At 39.3% G+C, this 24002-nt stretch overlaps 1 protein-coding gene and 1 pseudogene across 6 annotated transcripts in view; one reads left to right on the top strand and one right to left on the bottom strand.

Moving 5' to 3' along the window:
• Positions 1–24002, top strand: part of DOCK9 (dedicator of cytokinesis 9) — a 276566-nt gene that overhangs the window by 49657 nt on the left and 202907 nt on the right. The gene's annotated exons all lie outside the window — the stretch shown is intronic.
• On the bottom strand, positions 6324–23474 carry LOC306659395 (serine/threonine-protein phosphatase 2A catalytic subunit beta isoform-like; annotated as a pseudogene). The gene is made up of 2 exons: positions 11921–23474; positions 6324–11848 (listed from the first exon to the last, which is right to left on the bottom strand). The product of its transcript is annotated as a serine/threonine-protein phosphatase 2A catalytic subunit beta isoform-like (transcript).

Here is a 24002-nt window from a genome sequence, read left to right as displayed (position 1 = left end):
CCTCATGTTCTTCCTTTAAGAGGATGGTCTGCTCCTGGGATTACAATGAACATTAGTAATAGGATATCAAGAGGCTGTGGAATCTCCGTGAGCTTCAAAGTCAGGTTTGAGTTACACCTGCTGGGTGTGTGCCAGTGGAGAGCTTTTCTTTATTACACATGAATTAACTGCGTTGCTGACTCCTTTTACTTAATTTGGCGAAATGGGGGAGGAAGCAAATTTGTAATATAGTTTTAACCAGTTGGAATAAACTCATCCCTGATTCCTAGAAGTTCATATGCTTTATAATCTCTTTTTTACTACCACTATTTTGGCCATGGGATATGGAGTATGGAGCTTTAATCTGTATTATCTCCTTTTTAGTGCTGCTGTTTTCGCTATGACATGTGGAATGACAAGTAAATGTTTCAGGGTTATGTGAGCTGAGCAGTGTTAGAAATGTGTCCACTCTCTTCCTGAGACTCTTCCATTAATCCACTAGATGGAGCACCTGGTTTGAATATATTTCATGATTAGACATTGGAAGAAAAGAGTTGGGTCTTCACATCAGAGCCCTATTGCAGACCCCGTAAGTTGACCAGGCATTTTAATTTTTTTTTTAACTCTCTGAATATAAAACTTTTTGTTAGCATGTCTATGTGTGAGGAATGTAGGAATTTCTTGGGGAACCTGACAGAGAAGTGCCATGGTAGAGTGGAAAGAGTTCTAATACTGTAGCCTGTGGATGTGAGACTCTTGGTGCAGACACTCAGTACCCTGTGACTTTGGTCATGCCATTATTAACCATCTTTGAGTTAATAGATGTCTTCAGTGTCCTCACTTGCAACATGGTTGAACTAGGCAATGTGTGAGATATCTCCTATACACTTAGGTATGTTGGGCCTTCTGTGCCATCCCTTCAGGTCACCTAGGTGACCAGAGATGCCTCAGCTCCTATTTTGCCTGAAGTACGTTGTGCTCACTGCGAACACCTGTAAAGTGGAGAATCCATCACATCGCAGGACTGAAGAGGCCTTTGGTGGCATTGATTCACTTGCCATTGCGATACTGCCCTCACCCACTAGCATTCCTACTTGTGTGAGCAAGAGTTTCATTTCCTCCTGAACATCCCATCCAACTTTAGGACAATACTACTTATTAAGAGAATTTTCCTGTTCTGGTCCTGACTATCCCATCTGGGGCAGCTTTGTTCTTATAATCTAATCTGTCTTCCATGTTTAGATTTTCTGTTTTATAACCAAGATGGAATGTTTGTCTTTTCCTTCTCTGCTGCTGCTGGGCCTGGCTGAATAAAATGATCTGGGAGGAATAGAAAATACCATCAAAATGCTTTTCAGCTTTTAGTTTCCCTCAGTGGATAGGAGGGTGACTGTATGTACTTAAGTCTGCCATCTATTCTCACCTATATTAAGCCATCATATGCCCTGAAATCTTTAACTTTCATAGCAGATAACTATTCTTTGACAGCTGTCGACACATTTGTTCTTAAAAGCCAGTGATAGCTAAGATTACTAGAATCTGCAATTGAATGTTTAATGAAGTGAAATTAAATTTTCATTTTTAGGTAGTTTTGGACTTTCTGTGGGAATATATAATTTCACCTTTCCTACTCTCTGTTAATTTTTAATTATGTAGACATCTGCTAAATTGAAGACTTTTATATAGGCCAGCATTCTTATTGGTTGCCAAGTACAAAAGAGTTTATAATATTTGGAAACAGACTCTTCAGAATTCCTTTAAAATTGCACATTTTATGTTCACTCCTTGGACTGAAGCTGCTTAGCATAAAAACACTTTAATTTCCCGGTGCCTTCTGCTAATGACCCACATTGGTGACACTGATGGGTTAAGAGAAGGAAATGCATCATTAGTTTTTCCCAGGAAATATTGGATCATCAAGGTATTTCTTTGGTTGTATTAAATTTAATATTATCTAGTGGTTATTATGAAATTAAGAAGTACATCTTCCCAGAAGTGACCTTGAGTTTATTTCTGGAAGCTGGAGGAATATAATCTTCCCCTCCTATCAGAGGTGTGTGTTACAGTGTTCTAAGCAGGTAACTGTGATATCAGCCCTTGAATTTACTGTGATTCTCATCAGGAACAGGAGGGACAGTTCCTCACCTTTCATGGAAGCAGAGAGAACATGAAGCTTTACATTGGCTGTGCGTGAACCACTTTTGATATTTTAGAAGTTGTTTTCTTTTTTTTTTTGCGGTGCTGGGGATTGAACCCAGGGCCTTGTGCTTGCCAGGCAAGCACTGAGCTATATCCCCAGCCCCGTTTTAGAATTTTTGATAGGGAACCTGGGATGATAAAAGAGATACCTGGCCACTTACTGAACATTTTCACAGATGCCCTTTTGATTCTGGTTTCTATGTGTGCTTTCAGTTGATAAAGGAGACTTAACCTCAGCCTTCAGTCTCTCAAATACAGAGCCACATCTATTTTAAAGAACTAATATAAATAACTGAACTATTTCAGGTTTGCCTTCAGAATCTTATGTGTATAAATGCTTGATTTTTAATTCTTCTTTATATTATCATCAGTATTGTTTACAGGATTTAAAGTGATATGCCAGAAAGAACAGTGATGTTGGTGCTGGAGAGTACTGGTTCATATCCCACATACTGGCCTTGTGATGTTGGTCAAGTTAGTCATCGTCGTCTTCTTTTTTTTTTAAATATATTTTTAGTTGCCAATGGACATTTATTTATTTATTTATATGTGGTGCTGAGAATCGAACCCAGTGCCTCACACATGCTAGGCAAGTGCTCCACCACTGAGCCCCAGCCCCAGCCCTAGTCTTCTTTGAGCCTGGTTTGGGTTCTGTGGTGGGAGAGTATTCAGGCAACCCATGTCTAATGGCCTAAGTTTTAATTTCTAGATAACATTTGAAGCGATGTCTTCTAAATTTGCATTTTCTTTAGGCACAATGTTACAAATTTGAGTTCTATTGAAGAAAATAATTTGGTGCCACAAACCACTTAAAACTAATCTTAAAAAGTGATAATACTTTTAAAACATCAATTATAAAAACAAGATATTTATTATCCAGTTTATATTATTAATATTCCTTTTGGAGATACTTTACATGAATTTTGGGAGAATGCATGGGCATTTTTCATTATCTAGAAATAAGTGAGTTCAAAATTTGGGTCCATCATTAAAAAAAGAAAGAAAGGATTTTCCTATCTTTTTGAATGGTTAGTCTGGTAGAAGAAATGGTTCAATTTTCAGGAATATCTTACTCTTACATTGTAATGATACTGGAGTTCAAATTCAAGTTTGTTTTCAAGGTGAAGAACAATTTCAGGGATGTGCTTGATGTATTCATGCCAATGGTCATTCACGCTTCCTTGGTGATGTCCCTGTTTGTCAATAAACATGCCTAAAGAAAAAAAAAAGCTGTCTGTATGCAAGGGAGAATTTTCTCAACTTCAGAATGTTGTCTTTCTCTTTGGTGACTTCAGCTAGATCTGAATGCTTGTTCTGTCCCGTCTGTTGTGTCTTGAAGCAAGGAAACCATCTTTCATTCAAGCTGGACAATTTTTTAATGCCTCATACAAAATTCATTTTTAATCATTTGCAAGAAAAACAGAAAAGTAGTCTAGTTCTTAGGCATCCTGTACTTTTCCCATGAAATTATATGAATTTGCAGACGCCCGCTCCACTTTACCTGTCAGTGTGGTGTGGTTTCTCATAATGATTGATTTCATTTGTCTATGACAAAAATTTTCTTCAAATATTTTCCTAGGTTTTTATTTCACAGCTTTATGAAGTAGAATTTATACATTCCACAATACATTCTCAATTTTAAAGGTACAATTTAAATTTTAGGAAATTTGTAGATTTGTGCACTCATTATCAGTATCTATGTTTAGAACATTTCCGTTGTTCTCAAAAGAAGTCTCATGCACCTCTTCTATAACACATCTATTTTCTGTCTCTGTAGATTTACCATTTCTGAACATTGTATATAGAGGAATCATTCAATATGTGGCCTTTGCATCTGGCTCATTTCACTTGTCTTAATATTTTTGAGATTCATTCATGTTCTAGCATGGTTCATGCTTCATTTTTTACTGCCAAATAATATTCTATTCTGTTGTTTTCATGAAACACATTTTGTTTACTCATTGACCAGTTGATGGACATTTGGGTTCTTTATGCTTTTTGGATATCAGGAACAGTCTGCTGTGAACATTTGTTTATAAGTCTTTGTGTGGACACCTGTTTTCATTTTTCTTGAATAGAATTCAAGAGTGGAATGACTAGGTTGTATGGTAACTTTGTTTCACATTTTGAGACACTGTCAAACTGTTTCCCAAAGTAACTGTATCAGCAATGTGTGAAGTTTCCTCCTGTTCAACAACCTTGCCAATAAATACTCAGTATGGCCAATCTTTTAAAATTTTGGCCATCTTCATGGGGTAGGAATGATACTAGAATGAATCTGACATTATTGTCCTATGTGCATATATGATTGCATGATCTGTATAACTCTACATCATGTACAACCAGACAAATGGGAAGTTATACTCTATTTATGTATGATGTGTTAAAATGCACTCTACTGTCATGTATAACTAATTAGAACAAATAAAAATATATTTAAAGATTTTGGTTATCTTAATAGGTATAGTGGGACATCACTGTAGTATTAATTTTCATTTCCCTAATGACTAGTGACATTGAACATCATTTGTATGTGCTTATCAGTTCTTCGCATATCTTCTTTGACGATGCTAGACTTTGAAAAGTGTTTATAGTCTAGGGTAGTATGCAACTCAGTGTCCATTCAGAAAACATCCATCACCCCAGTTATTTTAACAGAATTAAATATAGAGAAGTGTTATTAAATATAAAGGTCAAAATCATAAGATATCATAGAGGTGGTGGCTGTGCAAGCAGCTGTCAACTGTAGGGCTATAGCCATTATTATTAAGTCTTAAAAATCTGCAGCCCAGGCCTCAGCGTGGGTGCTGGGCAGCTGGTGGTGGTGTTTTTGAAGGGGGTTCCCGGAGTCTTATTCTCTCCAGCGCTGCAAACCTGCAAACCTGATTCAGCTGGGCACAGGAAGTAACTGCTGCTGCTTGGTGAAGAAGTGCTGCTGGGGTGACCCTGGGAGCCAGAAGCCAGCAGGAAGCAGCAGCATCAGGCAAGGAGCAAGCCTTGCAAGTCTTTCCCTAGCGTCTCTTGGTGGCTGAGCCGAATGGAGCCAACCCATAAAACAAATGGGTTCAGAGTCCCAGCCCAGCACCACACATCTGAGTTTGGAAGGGTGGGGCCAGAGTTGAGGGACAATAACTTTTAACTGGCATTCACCCCTTTGGATTCTCAGCCTCTAGACCCACCCTTCTAAACATATTTGAACTTGTGCATAACAAAAACTACTGTTTCAGCCTAATTAGAATGTGAATATCCTTCACACAGTAAACATGTTCTCACCAACTCCCCCAAATGGGGTGTCCTGTCACAAAGTCTCAGTCATTGTATCTGTCTCTGGGAGAGAGTCACGTTATCCATTTCTGGGCTTTATTAATTAGTTCTTCAATGTAGTTGCAGTTCTGCTTCAGTATTGTGTTATACAAAGTATAAATTGTAGAGTTTTCAACAACGCTTGCATAAAATAATACAAGAAGAAGAAACAGAAGATTTGGTGTCAACAGCCCCCGCCCAGTCCCAAACAAGAAGGAATGGCAAGAAGGGCCAGGTCAGGCCCACCTAGCGGTAGTTGATATATATACCTTTCTTTCCCTTGTTCATCCCATGCTTCCTTTGTTCCCAGCCAGGTTTTTTCCCTCAAGTTCTTAGGGTTTTTTTATTTCAAGTCTGCTGAAGGTCTGAATTCTGAACTTGTTAAAGTTACTGTAGATCCTAATTGACTTTTGTTATAGGGGTTGGAAGTACTAAACTTCCCTGAAGAAGGAAGCCATAAGTCCTTCCTGATCCTTTGGGAGGCAGCAACCCCCGTTTCCTCTTAGCCAACTGGCAGGGTATCCTCCTCTTTCACCTTTTGGTTCAGTAGCTTAAGGAGCCCCAGATGACCAAGTGACAGTCTTACCTTCCAATCACTGGAAATGTTGTTTCCTTTTAATGGGAACATTCTTCCCTTTAAAACTAGGAACTTTATACCAGTAGGGTTGGGAAGCAGAAATTCTTTGAGTGGGTTATTAGGGTGATAGTGAGAGAGACTGCCCCTACCTCCACCCATTGATTCCTAGACCAGGTCTTTTTTTTTTTTTTTTAAACATTTATATGTGTATATATATATGTGTATGTATATATATATATATGTATATATATTAGTTGTAGGTGGACACAATACTTTTCTTTTATTTTTATGTGGTGCTAAGGATCGAACCCAGGGCCTCATCCCTGCTGGGAGAGCACTCTACCTCTGAGCCACAACCCCAGCTCCTAGAACAGGTCTTTGACTTTGGGGAAGTAACTAATTCAGAGCAAATACTGCATCATGTGAGATAGAACTCCATCTTGTAGAATGTTTTCTTACATTTCCATGTTCCGAGGACCATGCCTTTCTTCTGGGCAGCAGTTACAGGTGATGGGTTATGTGGTAAGACTGGGAATTCCAAGTGCTGAGAGATGCTCCTTAAAAACTAGTACCTGCAGTGGTTCTGCAAAGGAGCTAGTGGGCTGTGAGCTGTTTCCTTCCTCTCTTCTCTTCTTCTTTTCAGTGCACCGTAACAGGCTTGTGAAGCCAGAATAGCAAGCAACAGGATTAAAATTTGGTTGTCAAGGGAAGTATTTTTATACATATTTACTGCATCATAATTTAAAAGACATTTCTTCATATGATCCATGGTGACAATACTTTGAAAGCTACTGGTTTAAAGAGATTTTTGAACTTCTGATTTCCTTTTCCCAAACCCTGGTTGTTTAACCTGCATTTATCTCTCAGTCCTGCTCCACAGGGTGTCAGTGTCGGCTACAGTCCTTCAGTGCCTGAACATGAGGATGGGCTTCTCTGAAAATCTTAGTTCTTTGGAGCAAGGTCTAAGGATTGCTACCCCAAAGGGGATCACCTGGAAGACTGGGAACATGAGGCTAAATTCTGTGCTCATTATCCAGCATGTAGCAGGAATATTCCCATGTGACACAGTCTTAAACAGATTTTCTTATATAATTTTTATCATTAAATTTTATGTTAAAATTTATATTTAAAGTTTGAATTTCCTTTATAGGTCAGGTGACTAGATTGACCTAAAAGAACCAATTTTCTGACTTAAATAAAATTCTTATCCTCTATTTATCTCTTTCTATCCTTTCTCTGATTTTTTTCTCTAATGGTATTTTTTTCTTGGCTCTTGAGAGCCTGTGGTTAAAGTACAGAAGAAAAATCTGTGGGAAAATATCTGCAAAACAAATTTCTTTGAATGAATTTGGATAGATGACTTGGCCCTCAGACCCAGATCTTGCCTTACATAATGAATGAACTGAAGTTATTGACCAGACAAAAGGTTTCTGTTAAGCATTCTATGAATTTTTAAAAGTGTTCTATGAATTTAAAGCACAATAGCTTTAACTGGCTCTGGATGAAGAAATCATCTTACCCTTCTCTTCTGTACCTCCCTCTGCATATACAGTGCCAAGAATGCTCTTGGGAATTCACTGTTAGGGGTAGTGATGTATTTGGAAATAAAACTGTGTCAAGCATAGGTTCCCTTCAAGAAAAATGCAGTTTTCTAAGGATGCACCCCTTGATATGTCCTGCTTTTTCAAAAACGGTATCAGAATATGATTCACATGTAATTTATCCACTTAAAGCAAAAAATTCAATGATTTTTCAGTATTATTGAGGGTTGTGCATCCATTACCATAGTCAATTTTAGAACATTTTTATTATACCCCCCAAAAAACTCTGGACTTCTCAGCCATCACCCTCTACTCCACCTGACTCAGCTGCCTAGTTCTAGGTAACCATGAATCTACTTTCTGTTTCTATAGGTTTGCCTGCTCTGGACATTTTATATTAATGAATTTCATACTAAGTACCTGTGTCTTTCACTACTGATTTCTTTCAGTCAGCATATTTTCAAGGGTCATTGGTGTTATACCAGTACCTTATTTCTTTATATCATTGAATAGAATATAACTCTTTTAATCATTTAAAGAACTTACAGACTATTTTTTAAAGTGACTGATCTATTTTACATTTCCACCAACAGTACATGAGGGTTCCAGGTTCTTTACATCCTCACTGTGCTTATAATTGTCTTTGATTTTAACCATTTATTGGTTCTGAAGTAGCATCTCTGTTTTGATTTGCATTTTATCAAAGACTTTTTACTTGTTTACTGTTTTTTTTTTTTTTTTCTTGGTTCCTGTTTTTAGTTGTCAAGGAGGGATGGCAAATTCTGTAATCTGTTCAGTTCTTATGTTCAGGGTTGTTTTGCCTAAAATTATTCATTGCTCTGACTTATTTAAATCCACTTAAGCATCAGAGAGAGTTTGATCAAAGTAGCACTCTTTTAAAACACAGGCAAAAATTAAGCCATAACTCAGCTGAGAATCTAATGAAGGTTCTGAATTTTGTATCTTTGTCAAAAGAAATTAAAAACTCGAAGGAATCAGTAAAGAATGAGGCTTAATGACTGTCTAAGCAGAGGTAGAGGATACATCTAGTTCCTTTTTACATGACTAGAACATGGACAAGGGAATACATATTTTATTTTGTGACTCTTTCCTCCATTTTTTTCAAAAACATAAGACTATTTTGAAACATTATATTTTTTCTCCCTATATATTTAGAGAGGAAACCACTATAGTATATTTCTTACTACTTTTTTGATTAATTGAAAAATCTGACCAAATTACAATAATTTAAAAAATGTGAAATTCAAATTTTATAAATGATTTTATATTTTCCTTTTTGCTTCCAAGGAATATTTATGTTGAGACATTATTTCTATCCTGTCACAATGACAATAATTAAGATAGCTGCTAAAAATGTACAAGTAATTGAAGTATTATAGATTCTGAATTTTAGTCTCTTCACATGCCAGCCATAATTCCATTTGAAGAACATACTGCTTCAGGGGGTTCATAATGCTGTTCACATACACATATTTTATTGTTTAAATTTAGTATAGCTTGATATTATGTGATCTTTTCAGATGACTGCCTAAAATAGAATTTCCTGGGAAGAGACTGATGGAGGCCAAGATGAGGTCACTGTGAAATTCTGATTTCATTATGTTGTTGTGAGTTTGCTCTGCTTCCTTGTTCTTCTTTTAGTCTCATTTACAGCTGGTGCATTTCTTGGTGCTGCCTGTATTCACTGAGATCCTTTGTGCCATCAGTCACCCTCCACCAGCACCTCCCCTGCAGAGGTGTTCAGGAAGGTGCTAGGCCAGTAGGTGAGCTCCTTTGGCAGCTTCTCATGTTTGACATTGAGTCAGCCTGTGAGGGTTTATTGGTTTCTCTTCAAAGAACTGAGCTCCTTCAGAAGTCACGATTTTCCTCCTTGACCTCTCATAAAATAACTGAGGTTCAGCCACTGCTTGCAGCTTCCCAATGAGGGGTCAATCCACGTAGCTCTGTTGGTTTGTTCTTTATAGCTCTCAAAATAGTAGAAGTTGTGTACAAATCAGAAATTTAAATATCAGCTGTATCTTTTTCTATGATGTGCATAATTAGGAGGACTTCCAAGAAGGCCAGTAACAAGTTGAATGAGAAAATAGAAAATAAAAGTTATGAAACCTGTTCCTCTAGCTCTCTGCCTTTTGTGAGGGGCCGAGGGGCCATCGAAGAGTGGGGAGAAAAGACTAGTTCCCTCTCCTGGCTTTCTGTTCTTTTCCTCACCTGTTTCCAGCAGTGGTAAGAAAACAGTACTCAATAAATTGGGGGGATCTTCCTTTAAAAAAAATATAGTAAGGTACATCTAACATAAAAATTATCATCTTGGCCATTTTTAAGTGTACAGTTCATTAGCATTGGGTCCATCCCCACCCCTCCCTCTCCAGGACTTTTTTCAAATTCTCAAACTGAAACTCTACCCATTAAACTGCTCCCCAGTTCCCCTCACACAACCCTTGGCAACCACCATTCTATACTCTGTCTCTGAACTTGACTGTTCTGGGCACCTGGTATAAGTAGCTATGTATTTGTCTTTTGCACCTACCTGATATAAGTAGATGTGTATTTGTCTTTTGCACCTGATATAAGTAGACATGTGTTTGTCTTTTGCGTCTGGCTTATTTTACTTAGTATACCGTCTTCAAGTTTCATCCATGTTACAGCATGTTTCAGAATTTTTCATTTTTAAACTGAATGATATTTCATTGTATGGACATACCACGTTTTGTCCATTCAGTTATTGCTCAGTGAACACTTGGGTCTTTCTTACCTTGTGGCTATGGTGACTAGTGCTGCAATGAGCATGGGTGTGTACATAGCTTAAGTCTTTGTTTTTGTTTCTTTTGCATATATCCATAGAAGTGGAATCACTGGAGCTCATGATAATTCTGTTTACTTCTTTGAGGAGTTGCCATAATGTTTTCCACAGGGTTGTATGTACCATTTTACATTCTTTTTTTTGTTGTTGTTGTTTAAAATGGAAAGTTTATTTGTTCAGTACACCAAATGGAATGCAAGCACTGTCATGACAAATATACAGAAATATGCAGATCCACATAAAACAGTAATTTAGTTTAAATGAAGGGAAATCTCTATGTTATGACAACATACTCCCAAGAAGACTTCTTTGTTAATTATACATTTCAGTAAAATAAAGGGTAATGGATTAAATGGAAGTCAGCTTGTGAATTTTTCGTACAAATAAAACTCCAACCCTTATTAATTCGTGCCAGTTAAACACTATAACTAAAATTTCCAAATAAGCGCACAGAAGATGCAGTTAGTTACCTTTTTTGCTTGAACAGTCCAGAGGAAAATGGTTACTACAAATATAGCTGCATACTGTTAGACTGAACAATCTAGAACATACTGTACTAAAATTCCAGTCTCAAATTGTGCTAAATGCTCATCATTAGTATGGCACATTTTGGTCCATGATGTGGTTTAATGCCAAGAAAGATCACAATTTGTTACAGAAACACACAGATTACTGTTGCTTTTTCTATTCATTTTTAAATATATATGTGTATATATATATATATATATATATATATAATTATTATTTTTTTAAAGCCAGGTATACTTCCACATACAAAGACAAAATTTTCCCAGGAGGAGTTCATAGGAAGTAGTCTGGGGTGCTCTGGGTAACATGTGGCTCTCCATGATGAGGTGCTGGATCAAACTGATGAAAAGAGTATCTTAAAGTGTCATCTAGTTCCTTGATAGCAGCCTGGTTTCCACAACAATAACAGTCATTGGGTGCACTAAAAATGGTAACCACATTCCAATAATGCCACTAATTATATCCTTCCATTATAAGCTGGTGAGCACTTGAAACCAGTGTGAGACCATTGGCATGGTTAAATGTTTCAGAAATGTCTTGTCAAAACGTGTAGCCAGCACCACGTGGTGAAATACCCCAGCCACCACAGTCATCTGGACCCGACCATAACAGATCACACGTTGGGCCCTCATGTGGAACTTCTTGTAAACGATCCAGAGCTCATATATGATCCAGTGTATCTATGGATGGAGAGACGCCACCATGGAGGCAGAATATCTGTCCATCTACTAAAGCTGTAAGTGGAAGGTAATCAAATAGATCCGTAAAATACTTCCAAACATTGGCATATCCATACTTTCATAGACATTCATCATAAAAGCCCTATACTTGGGTAATTTTGTCAGCTTTTATGATTTCCTCTCAATCTTGTAATGCATTCTGGATAACACACCTTTAATGCTACACACAAGAAGAGTCACAGTCTCCATGGAATAATAACCTCTGTCTACATAAACACACCTTTAATGCTACACACAAGAAGAGTCACAGTCTCCATGGAATAATAACCTCTGTCTACATAGTCACCCATGAATAGATAGTTTGGTGATTTTCCACCAATTCTAAAGAGTTCCTTAAGGTCATGGAATTGGCCATGTACATCTCCACAGATTGTAACAGGACACCGAACTTCTTGCACATGATTCTTTTGTTAAAATTTCCTTAGCCTTTTCACACAGTGTCTGCACTTGGTTCTTGTTAAGCTGTTTACAATCATTCAACTGCTTGACCCATGGGTCCAGCTCCTTGGTGAACGCCTTGTCGTCCATGGCAGCCAGCTCCCCTTCGCTGCTGCCTCCCCGTCTCCCATTTTACATTCTTATCTGAAATAAGACTTTTTTCTTCTTTTGGAGATTTTTATTTTAACACAGTTTTAACTTGGTCTCTTGTAAAAAAAAAAAATTTTTTTTTTTTTTTTTTTTCACTCATTTCTTTTGAGAAACTCTGGCCAACCCTGGCAGGGCACTTCCCTTTACTCTTTATCCCTGGAGCCAGGTTGGGTTGCTTTCACTTCCTTTCACATGGGTGCTCAGAGCAGCCCACAGATTTTTTCCTCTCTGGAATTTCAGCACCAACATGGAGAAACCTGTGTTGCTTTGTGTTCTGTGCTTTTGAGAACATTGAATTACTATTGTTAGCAACAGATCTTATTCCAATATTTTATGTGGTTATACCTCTAAGGATACATTTTTAGAAAAAATAGTTTTCTTCACAGCAGTGATACAGCAAGAGTGCAGATCTGGGATTCTCAGGAGGTCTAAGGCTCTTGTCCACAGCCCTGCCTTCTGGGTGTGCCTGTTCTCTCTGTTCACCTAAAGGTAACTGCCACTAATGGCATTTTAAAGTGCTCTGACTCTGTGATTGTTTTGAGGTGGGGATAATGATGGATACATTTAGAAATGCTATAAGCCGAAATTTTAAGTTTCATGTTCTTGAAATACACAATGTTAAGAGAGTTTACTATTTAAAAAAAAAAAAAAAATTAAAATATTTATTTATTTAACTTTGGTACCAGAACTGAACCCAGGGGCACTTAACTACTGAGCCACATCTCCAGCCTTTTTTAGTTTTGATTTTGAGACAAAGTCTTGTGAAGTTGCTTAGGTCCTTACTGAGTCGCTGAGTCTGGCCTAGAACTTTTGATCCTCCTGCCTCAGGAGCCTTTGGGATTACAGGCATGCACCACCACGCCTAGCTCTTTCTTTATTTTTAAAAGGCCTTGTTGATAACATTCTTTAATTTCCCTTATTTTAAAAAAGACTTTGAAATTTTACAATTGCTGACACATTCATTCCTTTTTTTGCCACCTCTCCTAACTCCCTTTTCATGTTTCAAACCTATTTTTCTCTTTTAATAATTTTTTATCAAGATAAATAATTTCTCATATCTTTGAATTTTGTGTCAGAGATACTTGCAGTTTTAGAGGAGTTACCCTGATTTTAGTCTTAATATCAGGGAAGGAAAAAAACTTTATCTCTGGGGGTTGGGCCTGTAGCTCAGCGGTAGGCCCCTTGCTGTGTATGCATGAGGCCCTGGGTTCAATCCCCGGCACTGCACTGCGAAAGAAAGTTTACTTGGGACAGAAAGGGAAGACAAAACCGACAGACACTTCCTTAGCATGTGATCTATACTAGGTCATGTGCCATGCACTCTATTTATATTCGATGGTATTGTCTGAATGTGAACTGAATAGGGCAGTGAGAGGCCAACCTACCTGAGAGTTCTTTGCTCCTCACTGCATTGCTAGAAGAAATATGGACTGTCAAGGATGGAAACAAGCTCTTCCTGGGGACTGGCTATCATAATGACATTTATATAGAATGAGTGACATGTTGGGTTCTACTCACACTCCATTTAGTTAGGTTTTGTGATATGTGGCTTTGTCGTGTGAGATCTTCATTTCAGCCACTACAGAATGGAAGTTCCGCTCTCCTCCCAGCCTTCAAGGTAGAACCAGTGTCTGACCGAGGTAGAAGACATCTCTGTTTGAAATACAGTGTTAATTTAATTTGTAGTTCTAGCTTCTCTAGGTGTTATTTCACATTCCTCTTTATCCATATATTTCTGGGAAAGTAGTAAGTAAATCTACCAATCAAACTAATTTGACTTTTAGAAGACATTTAAAACAGAATGACAGTTGGCAAGGAGAGAGCTGCAGATGGAAGCAGAAGCTCCAGATGGTTCCATTTTGAGGGGGCTCAGAGCTTGGGACCTGTTTACTGTGGTCTCTGGCTGCATGGCTGAGTTTTTTTGTGACCACTGAGGAGGCCAGCAGATCTTAAACATACAGGCTTTCCAGTGGTTTATGCAGTGTGAATCCGCTCCCCCAGGTCTGTAATGCACACCCTGAGGGCAGCCCCAGCCATCTTAGGGTATTCCTGAGAACTGGGACCAAAGCACCATCCAGGAATTGTTAAATTCTTCAAGCAAGGTTGTGGTTTTAAGTTCCACAGAAAATCCCTGGGAGGCATACAGCAGTAGGCACTTGCTATGTCTTGGTTGCATTCTCCCCTGTTCTGTTGTCTGCTATGAGTTTGGGAGAGGTGTCATTCCTCTCCCCTCCCTAAGTTTAATAGCTAATACACTGTTAAGGCCACTCTGCAGACAGGGTGGGTACTGCCTCCTCCACCACCAGAATGTTTTTGTATGTTGAGCCTAACGACATCATATCTACCCCCATGAAATGGTTTATTATTCACAAAATGAAATGCTGTCTAGGGAGAATAGGGCAGCTCCCAAGTAGGTCCTAGAATCAATGGCTTGGGTAGGCATTGAAAGGAGACTGGCTTGGGGTTTTTGTAGTAGTCTGTGGGGAGGCAGGAGGGTGATGGTTCCCTGAGTGTTTTGAATTTCCTTCTGGTGCCAAAAGAAGGAGCCTGGGTTTTCCTATCAGCATATCCAGATGTGGGACAGAGGGGTGAGGTTCAAAACTGTCTGTATCAAGCATCAAAAATGGAATCAAGCCCTTTATCACATTCCCCTTTCATGTAAGTCACTCTGTTAAGGTGTTAATTCAGTTGTTTTATTAGTATAGTCATAGACTATATGTTGTGTATAGATAGCATATATGTTACCACAGGTTAATATTTACGTAGATATAAAATGATTAATATTTAAAATCAATACAAATTCTATATATTAGAAACAATGGTTTCTGAACATTTTAATTACCAAGAGCAACCTGTCCCATTAGCAGTTACCCCCATATTTCCTCTCTCAGTCCCTAGTTGAGCACTAATCCATTTTCTTTGTGGATTTGCATGTTCTGGACATTTCATTTGAATGCAGTCATATAATTGAATTTGTGACTGGTACTTTCATTTGCTTGATGTTTTTCAGATCTCTTTGTGTTGTAGCATCCATTGGTACCTTGTTCCTTTTTATGGCTGAATGATTCTCCACTGTATGGATATGCCATTTGAATTTGTCTTGTTGAAAAGTGATTGATTTACAGCTGATGAGGCGATGGGAGGGTCAGGTCTCATTTCTAGCAGGAAGACATCCATTTGGGTGTGAATCTCAAAAGGGAGTCAAACATAGACATCCAGTCTTGGGAGCTCTGTAAATTAGACATGATCTTTAAATATGTAAGAGTGAATGTGAGCTCCAAATCGAAACGTACTCTGTAGGTGGCTGCACTGGTTGCCAATAGACACCATCTATCTCTTCATGTTCTTTGATGAAATTCATGATAATTATCCTTTCAACAGCCTAGAATCATTCTGATGCAGAAAAATCAGTGAAACCAAATCAGTCAACATACCTCTTGAATTGTTCATTATGTCATGCTTCTGTCAGCTTGAAACCCCATTTTTGACCTTGTTAACTCCTTTGCTGTCAACATATTCCGTTGGTTTTCTCTTGCCCACTACTTTTGTTGCTTGGAAAAAAGGTTAATATTTAAAATTGATACAAATTGCTTAAATGCTTATTAATGAACCTCTAGGAAGCATTTCTTTTTCCTCTGAAGGATAGTAAGTTGTTCCATTCTCTTTTTTAAAGTTTTATTGAGATCTGATAAATAAAATTGTGTAACTTTAAAGTATACAGTGTAATGATTTCATCTGACAAAATAATTATAGTCGAGTTAGTTAACACATCTATTACTTAACCTTTTATTTTTAGTGGTGAGGACATTTAAGACCATTAAATACTATCTTAGGGTTTTTAAAATAAATCAAATAAAATTTACCAGGAGTTTTAAATTTGCTTGGTTGTCATTTATAATCCTTTGTAAAGTTCAAATGTTGTCTTTTATCTCTCAAATAATATTCTTTATCTTCTATACCTAGGATATCTGAAATAGGTAATAATATTAAATTAATTTTGAATTTTCTAGGTATCATCTTTATACTGAACAAACTTGCCATTTAAGGTGTTCCTTGAAGTATAGAAGTGAGGTTAATTGATGGATATTTCTGAGTTCTTAAGAGAGACAATTTAATCCATATGGTTAGCGTTTTATAGTCTCTAATTTTATGTTTCTGTATAGGTGAATTTCCATGTTGTTTATCTGCCTCTATCCCAATATCTCATGAAGATTTGTATTTCCTGTTAACAGATGAGGGTGTAATCTTGAGTTTTACAGCTTTCATTTAACAGAATCACTGCTTGGAATTGGAATGTTCTAGGCCCCATAGAGTTATTGTTTTGTGCATATGGCCAGTATCTCCACCCCTTTGATCTTATGTGGCTGTTAGATACACTTTGCATAAGAATGCAGGAGCCATAATAAGCCTAGATTTTTGCTTTTCCTTGGGGTCTAGTGGCTAAACTAACTAGGCAAAACAGACATTTTGGAATCTTGACTCCATGGTGTTCACTAGAGGTCTGCTTTTACTACATGGCCTGGGTTTCTCTTCCCTTCCTCAGCATTCAGTTCAAATTCACTCTAACTTGGAAATCTATAGATAGAAAATGAAAACTATCTGTTGCCTTGTGAAATGAAAAATAATATCAGAGCAGATCTTAAAAGAATTATGCCTTTTTTTCTAGATTCATGTTGTAAGTGATAGGGTTTTCCCTGTGTGTGCATCATGCTGTTTTTATATATTTAGCTTTTTATTTTTTAGGAAGGAAAATAGCAGGAGGCAGTGTGATATATCAATGGAAAACTTTAGCCATTCCCAAGGATTCACCTGAGATAGTATAGTGTTACTGAGTTCAGTTTGCAGTGGATGGACCATATCACTAAAAATAATAACTGTGCTGACTGTGAGACTTCAGCATGTTTTGCGATTGCATACTGGAACACTGCTTCAGAGCACATGTCTCGCCATTTGGGGTAACCCTTTATCCATATTCTCATTTACAGCTTTTGGTGCTAGAGATGGGAAAATACTTTAAGCAGTGCAAGCGTGCTAGTCCTCTGTAGCAAAGTGTGGTAGGCAGAAGTCAAGATCCCCACAGCAATGTTTGTTCCCTTGCGGTTTGCTGTCAGCAGGCTGTTACCCATACATGCAAAAGGTTGTTTGAAGTGCACTTACATGTGTTTCCATAGCAGCAGTCATCTTAGCAATTTTACTCGTTTTTGGACTTTTTTTCCCTTTTGCTTCTCTGTTCCTTGCTGATGCAGGATTAAACAAACAGCACATTTAGGTCAAGGAAAGAGATGTTTGCTAATATAGATGCTAGGCTAAGCATTCTGGGAGAGTGATTTCTTGCAGCAGATGAACATTCTTTGTGCCTTCCAGCAGCATCTGCAGCAGTGTGACTGTCTGGCACCGTCTTTTTCATTTTGGGCAGGTTCTGAGATTCAGAACAATCCCAAGCAAATCACAGAAGCCGGCAGTTTTTCAATAACTCCGTGTAAATCTTTTGCATATTTGTTCTTCATATTAACAGTGAAGCAATCCAATGGAAAAATGATACATTCAAGGTCTTGGTGCATCTGAGGTGTGTCATCTTATTTTTGCACCACCCACCCCTCCTGTTCGATACCCGGAGTCTGGATTTTTTTTTGTCAGGCTGTTGGGCAGGAGCAGATTCTAGTGTGACAGCTTGGAGCTTCCCTTCTGTTCTGGTGCCGGTAACTGCTTGTCATGAAGATGGTACAGTGGGAGACTGTGTCTGAAGAGCCAAGGAAGATGATGTGGAAATGGAGTAGAGATTGCTAGAAATCTGAGCATCCACACCTTGGGGATGGGTTGTACTACTAGTGTGATTCTGTTCAAAGGCATCCGCACCGTTTTTGAAAGAAACTGTGCTTATATGTGCAAGCAGCAAGGAGAGAATAATGCCCTTGAATATACAGCATACAATTGGACAAAAGAAGATTCAGAACTATTGATCTCTTCCTGTCTGGTAAATGCTCTTTTGCTTAATTCATAAGTAGTTTAATGATGGTAGAGTAAATGAGTCTTTATTTGTAAAGCAAATATATTTATTTCAATATGTTTGTGTATATGTAGCTCTGTGTATGAATGGGTAATTAGTGACCTTGTATTTAAGTTTTGAGGTGCCTATATGTACGAGAATGCCATGTATTGATCAAAGCTAAATCCATACAGAAAGGAGCTGGAGGAAGGTATTTTACTACAGAGTAGTTTCTCAGGTAGCTTTGTGAGCTTGCATGTTGTTGGTATAGTCCCAGAAATAATACTTGGCAGAGTCTGTGTTCAGAATATTGTATATGTGACCCTCTTCCAGTGATGGTGCATTATTCAGTCCCTTTATATCTTAGTCTCTTACTTGGCTAGGTTTTTCTTACTGATGGCTGTGGTCAGTCCTTTGATTCAGGGGGAAAATTTAAAGGGAGCATGAAAGAAAACTGTAATGGGTGTGAGACATATTATTATAGTTTTATTTTTTAAAAACTGAACTATGATGTTTTTGGGTGAAGAGTTATGAGGGTAACAGGAAACTTCGTTTGACCCTGCAGGTCTGTGTTCTGTCCTCCCTTTATGAGGCTCCAAGAGGTGTCAAGTCACAGATGGGTGTGCCCCTTGATGGCCTTCTCATCACAGGCCTGAGGAAGCCACATGTTGGTCTCCTCCTCCCTCAGGATGCTTTGCCATTTTTCCTTCTGTTCTTATCACAGTTTTGTCAAAATGAGTGGGGGACAAATGTGCTTCAGTGAGTGAGCGTTGGTTGCAGCCACAAGGCAGGGCGAGGTGTGCAGAAACACAGAAACCCTTTCCGTTTGAGGCTGTCATTGGAGCCTGTGCACTGAGTGTTGGTGTGCCATGTGCACCTTGGGGTCAGTTCTGGTTGTCACAGACTGCAGGATCTGGGAGAGAGGATGCATTTTGTGAAGAGGCTTATGTGATGTTAGCACTCAAAATACTTGGGAAGAAGAAAGGAGAGCATCATTTGAGGTGCCAGATGCATTTTGGAAGTCATATTATATGTGCGGTATGGAATTTAAGTGGTGCTATATTAACGGTTAAATATTTTAAGCTCTGATGTATTTTGGAATATACTTTGGAGAATAACTGGTGTCTGCTTAGGAGTAGCTCATTACAGGGCTTTGTTCCGTAATGTACCCACAGTGCCACACTGTAGTGCTCCATAGTCAGCACCGCTGAAGACCTGCTTGGACCAGTTATGGCGATGCCCCTCCCATGCACAGGCTTGTGCTTCTTTGGCCAGACTGACTTAGGAAACTCTTGCTTTTCTTTTCCTATTATTGCAAGAGAGAATTGTAGCCTGCCACAGGCTCTATCAGAGTTCTGAGCATGGGTTTCTGACACTGCTGCTGTGCACTGGGTTGGCTGCTTTGTCCTTCACCCTCACCTGTACCTGTGTGTGCGGAGATGCTGCTGGATGGAAAGATCCTAATCGGCCTCCTGCTTCTGTCCTTGCCCGCTAGGGCCTGTGCTCCGCGAAGCAGGCAGAATGGGTCCTTTGGAAGGGAATGTCAGGCCACATCACTCCTCTGGTCAGGATCCTTCAGTAGCTCAGGGTCAAAGACAGAATCCCTAACAGTGGCCTCCAGATTGGTCTTTGGCATCGCCCACCAAGCTTTGTTCTCTCCACCCATTTGCTTCTTTCACTTTCCTTCTCCTCATTCTTCACCTTGCTCTGGCCACTCAGGCTGCCTTACTGTCCCCTCTTCCTGAGACATCTCCACCCAGGCATTGCTTGACTCTTACCTGGTCTCCTCCAGATCTTTGCTCAGATCCCCCTTCTCAGTGAGGTGCCCTGTGTAACCCTGCAACACCTGCAGAGAGCCTTTCCCAGTTTCCTGGTAACATTGGTCTCTACCTGACATATTCCTCATCCAGAATAATATCATATGTCTAGTAATAGTAATTAGTGTTATTTAGAGTACACTGAAGAGTAAGATTCTTGATGGCTGGAATTTTTGTCTGTCTTGGTCACAGTTCTGTTCCTTGTAGCTAGGATTGTGCCTGCCTTGTAATAAGAACTCAGTTGGTGAGTAAATTCTGATGAAGTAGTTTTATGGTCTTGAACTTGGAGAAGCTGCTAAGAAGATTGGTTATAATCACTCTAAAACTAAAGTGAGTTTTTTGGTTTGTTTTTTGTCCTGGGGTTTGAACTCGGGGTGCTCTACTGCCAAGCTACACCCTCAGCTCTTTTGTTAAAAATTTTTGAGATAGGGTTTCTTTAAATTACTGAGGCTGGCCTTGAACCTAGGATCTTCCTGCCTCAATCTCCCGAGCAGCTGTGGTTACAGGAGTGTGCCACTGCACACAGCTGTTTTTTTTTTTTTTTTTTTTTAATCATCTCTCAAATAATAACTGACTTACCTTTAAAAATCTTTTCTAGTTGGTTGGCCTTGCAACTCCTTAGGGTTCTACTTGCAGACCCTTTTATCCTGGAGCTATGTGGTTCAAGCCTAAATGTTCCCCAGGTTTGATATGATCATGAGTTGACATTTGATAATGCAGTCTTTAATTCAGACTACCTCTGTTGAGACCTCTTCCATGGCACAGGCATCTGGGGACCTTATTGTCCTTTGTTTTGAGACACCCGATCTCATTCATAAGGGAGCCCCGCCCATAACCACTCCTTCGGGTCACCTCCACGCCCAGGTGAGCACCCAGGGTCCTTTGGCATGTTTGGGAAGGTGTCTGTCCCACCTGCAGCCTGGGTGGTGACTCTTGCCTGTGGTTCTGCCTGAAGCGTCAGTTGGTAAGAGCCTCGTTTTACCTGCCCTCAGCCCCTCAGTTCATACTTGCCCTGGGTGGAGGGACTGTACCATGCGTGAAGGATAGCCTGAAGGACTCGAGGAACCCATTCTTCCATAGACCCTAAGTATCCCCAACCTCTGCCCTCAGGCAGAGCCACATGTGTGGACCACCTCCTGAGTGGAATTCCTGCTTTTGAACTAAGCTTTGTGTTTTTCTTTGGCCTGTACCAAAGCACATTATAAGGAAAGGCCTAAGGAAGGGCCTGGAGGACATTGCTCACTTGCTTTCAGAGAGTAAGAAGCACTGTAGTGTAGTGGGTAAGAGTGTGGACTTGAGCTAGTCTTTGGGGTGTGAGGCCCACATCCACAGCTTAGTAGCTGTGTCACTTTGGGTGAGTTGCTTAACTGTTCTGTTCCTCATCTTCCTTATTTGTTAATGAGAATAATAACAGTACTTACTTCATAGGGATATTAAATGAGTGAATATGTCTAAAGCTCTTAGGACAGTGTCTTGGACATAAGTGCTAATTGTAAGCCATTATTATTTTTATTTTTTAATGTTCCCTTTATGGGGAGCCCTTAAAGAAATCTCTTTTCTCCCTGTTCTGAATGATTGTGTTTTTCCTGAGAGACTGCTTTTTTCCTTCCTTCTTAATATATGTGCATGTGTATCTGTATATCTTTATATTTATATCTGTATCTGTATTGGTTCTTGTACCTGAATTTAACCTTCAGTTAACTGTTAAAAGAAACCTTCGCTCCCAACATTGGACCCAGTTCTACAAGGTACATAGGCTCTTCCAGAATGATCTCCCCCCCGCCCCCCTGGTTGGAGATAAGGTCTCACTGTCTGCCGAGGCTGGTCTAATCCTGGGCTTGTGATCCTCCCACCTTAGCCTCCCAAATCCCTAGTAATTGGAATGCCCTTAAACTTCGCTTCCTGTTTTCCTATGTTACCATTTTATCACTGTTTGCTTTTTCTCATTTGCTTCTTAAAGTGCTCCTTATCTTAGCATGTGTAAATCATTAAATCACTCGAGGTCATTTGGAATAGGCAGTATACATTAATAAGCTAATAGAGGAGTGTACAACAAGGGAAAAGCCCCTTTTTGGTCATTGAGGATGGCTCTGAGGTAGAAGCGTGCCTGGAGCGCGGGTTTCAGCTTCAGAACGGGTACCGCGCTGTCTCCTGCAGGAAGGTTCTTTTTATGTTTAAGCAAGTGACTCAGCCCCGTGGTGGGCGGTAAACTGGGAAGTAGACTCCCCTATGGTTGTGGAGTGACTGAATTTCAAATATAACATACTTAAAATTTGACTAGTAATTCTACCATAATGAGGAGCAAGACTTAAGTTGGGATAGATTTTATTCCTGAGCCTAGATTTTTCCTTTTCTAAGTAATTGAGTGTATTAGTCCACCTCATTCGGGAAATTACGTATTGCTTATTTGTGCTGGGCAGACAGGAATGCTGGGGTGCTGGCATCCTGGTTGTCGGGTGCTGACCTGTAGGATGCACAGTTATTGTCCATGGTGGCTGAGCCTGGGCCCTTCCATGAGGAGGGGAGGCTTGTTAAGTTCTGTTTTTCCACGTCTGGGAGGGAAGGTTGTGATGGACCTTGCCTTGTCAAGGAGGACTTGACCTAGTTTTACTCATAGCAATGCCATATTCTCCTCCCCTCCTGTGACTATGGAAGAAGTGAAGATATGTTAGGTTATTCTGTGACATGTTCTTTTTTTTGTCGATTCTAACTGAAGTGGAAGAAGTTGCTCCGTTGTAACTTTGACAGCTTCTAGAACCCTGTCAACTGCTTAATAAAGAATAATAGTGAAGGCAAATTGCTTGAAGTCACCAGGGAAGTAAATAAACTTACTCGTCTTCAATTTCTTTTGTGGTATGTTGGGATAATGCAGCTTTAATTTTACCCATTTTAAGTTAATATTTGATCTTTTTTGTTCTTATTGCCTCAAAGCAATCAGGGTTTCATGGTTCTGCTATTACAAATTTGTTGCCAAATATCTTCAGGATGCCCTCAGACTTTATTACCATGTAGAATTCAGCAAACTACTTTAGTCTCCCCAGGCCAAATGGTTCTTCCTAATTTAAAAAATCTATTGGCCATGAAAATTCTTTGACTTAGCATGCACTTATTTAACAGTCATTTATTAAATATGTACAGTGTGAGAAGAGAACAGAGTTGACGGCAGTTTCCTTTTCTTGTCTATGTGTAATGGCGGGCAGGGGGCGGGGGTTGGAACGGAGGCAGGGGAAAGTGGCATTGTCAATGACAGAGTGGCATCTGAAACATGGCATACCACCTTTCAGCTTGAGGCAGTTGGGGAAGTAAAGACTAGGTTTTGATTGTTTTAGGTATTCTTTCATGTCCTCTTGCCCTGTTCCACCTGACTTGTGGTGTAAGGAGGGGAGGATCCTGCCCTCTTGGCCAGGCACCAGGACCCACAACTCTCTGGTTCCAGTCTGGTTGTGGGATCTTGGTGTTGGGTAAGTTGTCTTTTCCATTTTACTTCCTGATGGTGGCTAGTAGGTTCTGCTGTCTGTTTTGATCACAACAGTAATCAGGCTGATGTTTCAAGGAACAGTTTGCTCTGATTCCTGGATGCATTTCATTGAGGTTGCCTGCTCTCTTGTTGCTGCTTTTTTTGACTGAAGCGACCATGACCTAGTGCAGGACAGGATAGGACCTTTCCCCAAATCTTTGTTAAAATTCACTGTCTTATTTATCAGCAGGATTCATTTATTTTAACATTTATTAAATTATAAACAAGTAATAAATTTTTTCATAGAAACTGAGCAATCTTACATCACTCAATAGAGATAACTATTGATTTAAACATTTTCAGACAAAACCTTCCCGAATTTTGTCCTTGTAAAACTGTTCAGCCAGGCATAGTAGCCCATGCCTGTAATCCCAGCAACGCAAGAGGATTACAAGTTTGAGGCCAG

This window comes from Sciurus vulgaris (genome assembly GCF_902686455.1).
Source record: "Sciurus vulgaris genome assembly, chromosome: 4".
Classification (NCBI taxonomy): Eukaryota; Metazoa; Chordata; class Mammalia; order Rodentia; family Sciuridae; genus Sciurus; species Sciurus vulgaris.
The sequence above is the reverse complement of the archived record's forward strand: the minus strand, read 5'-3'. Positions and strand labels throughout refer to the sequence as shown.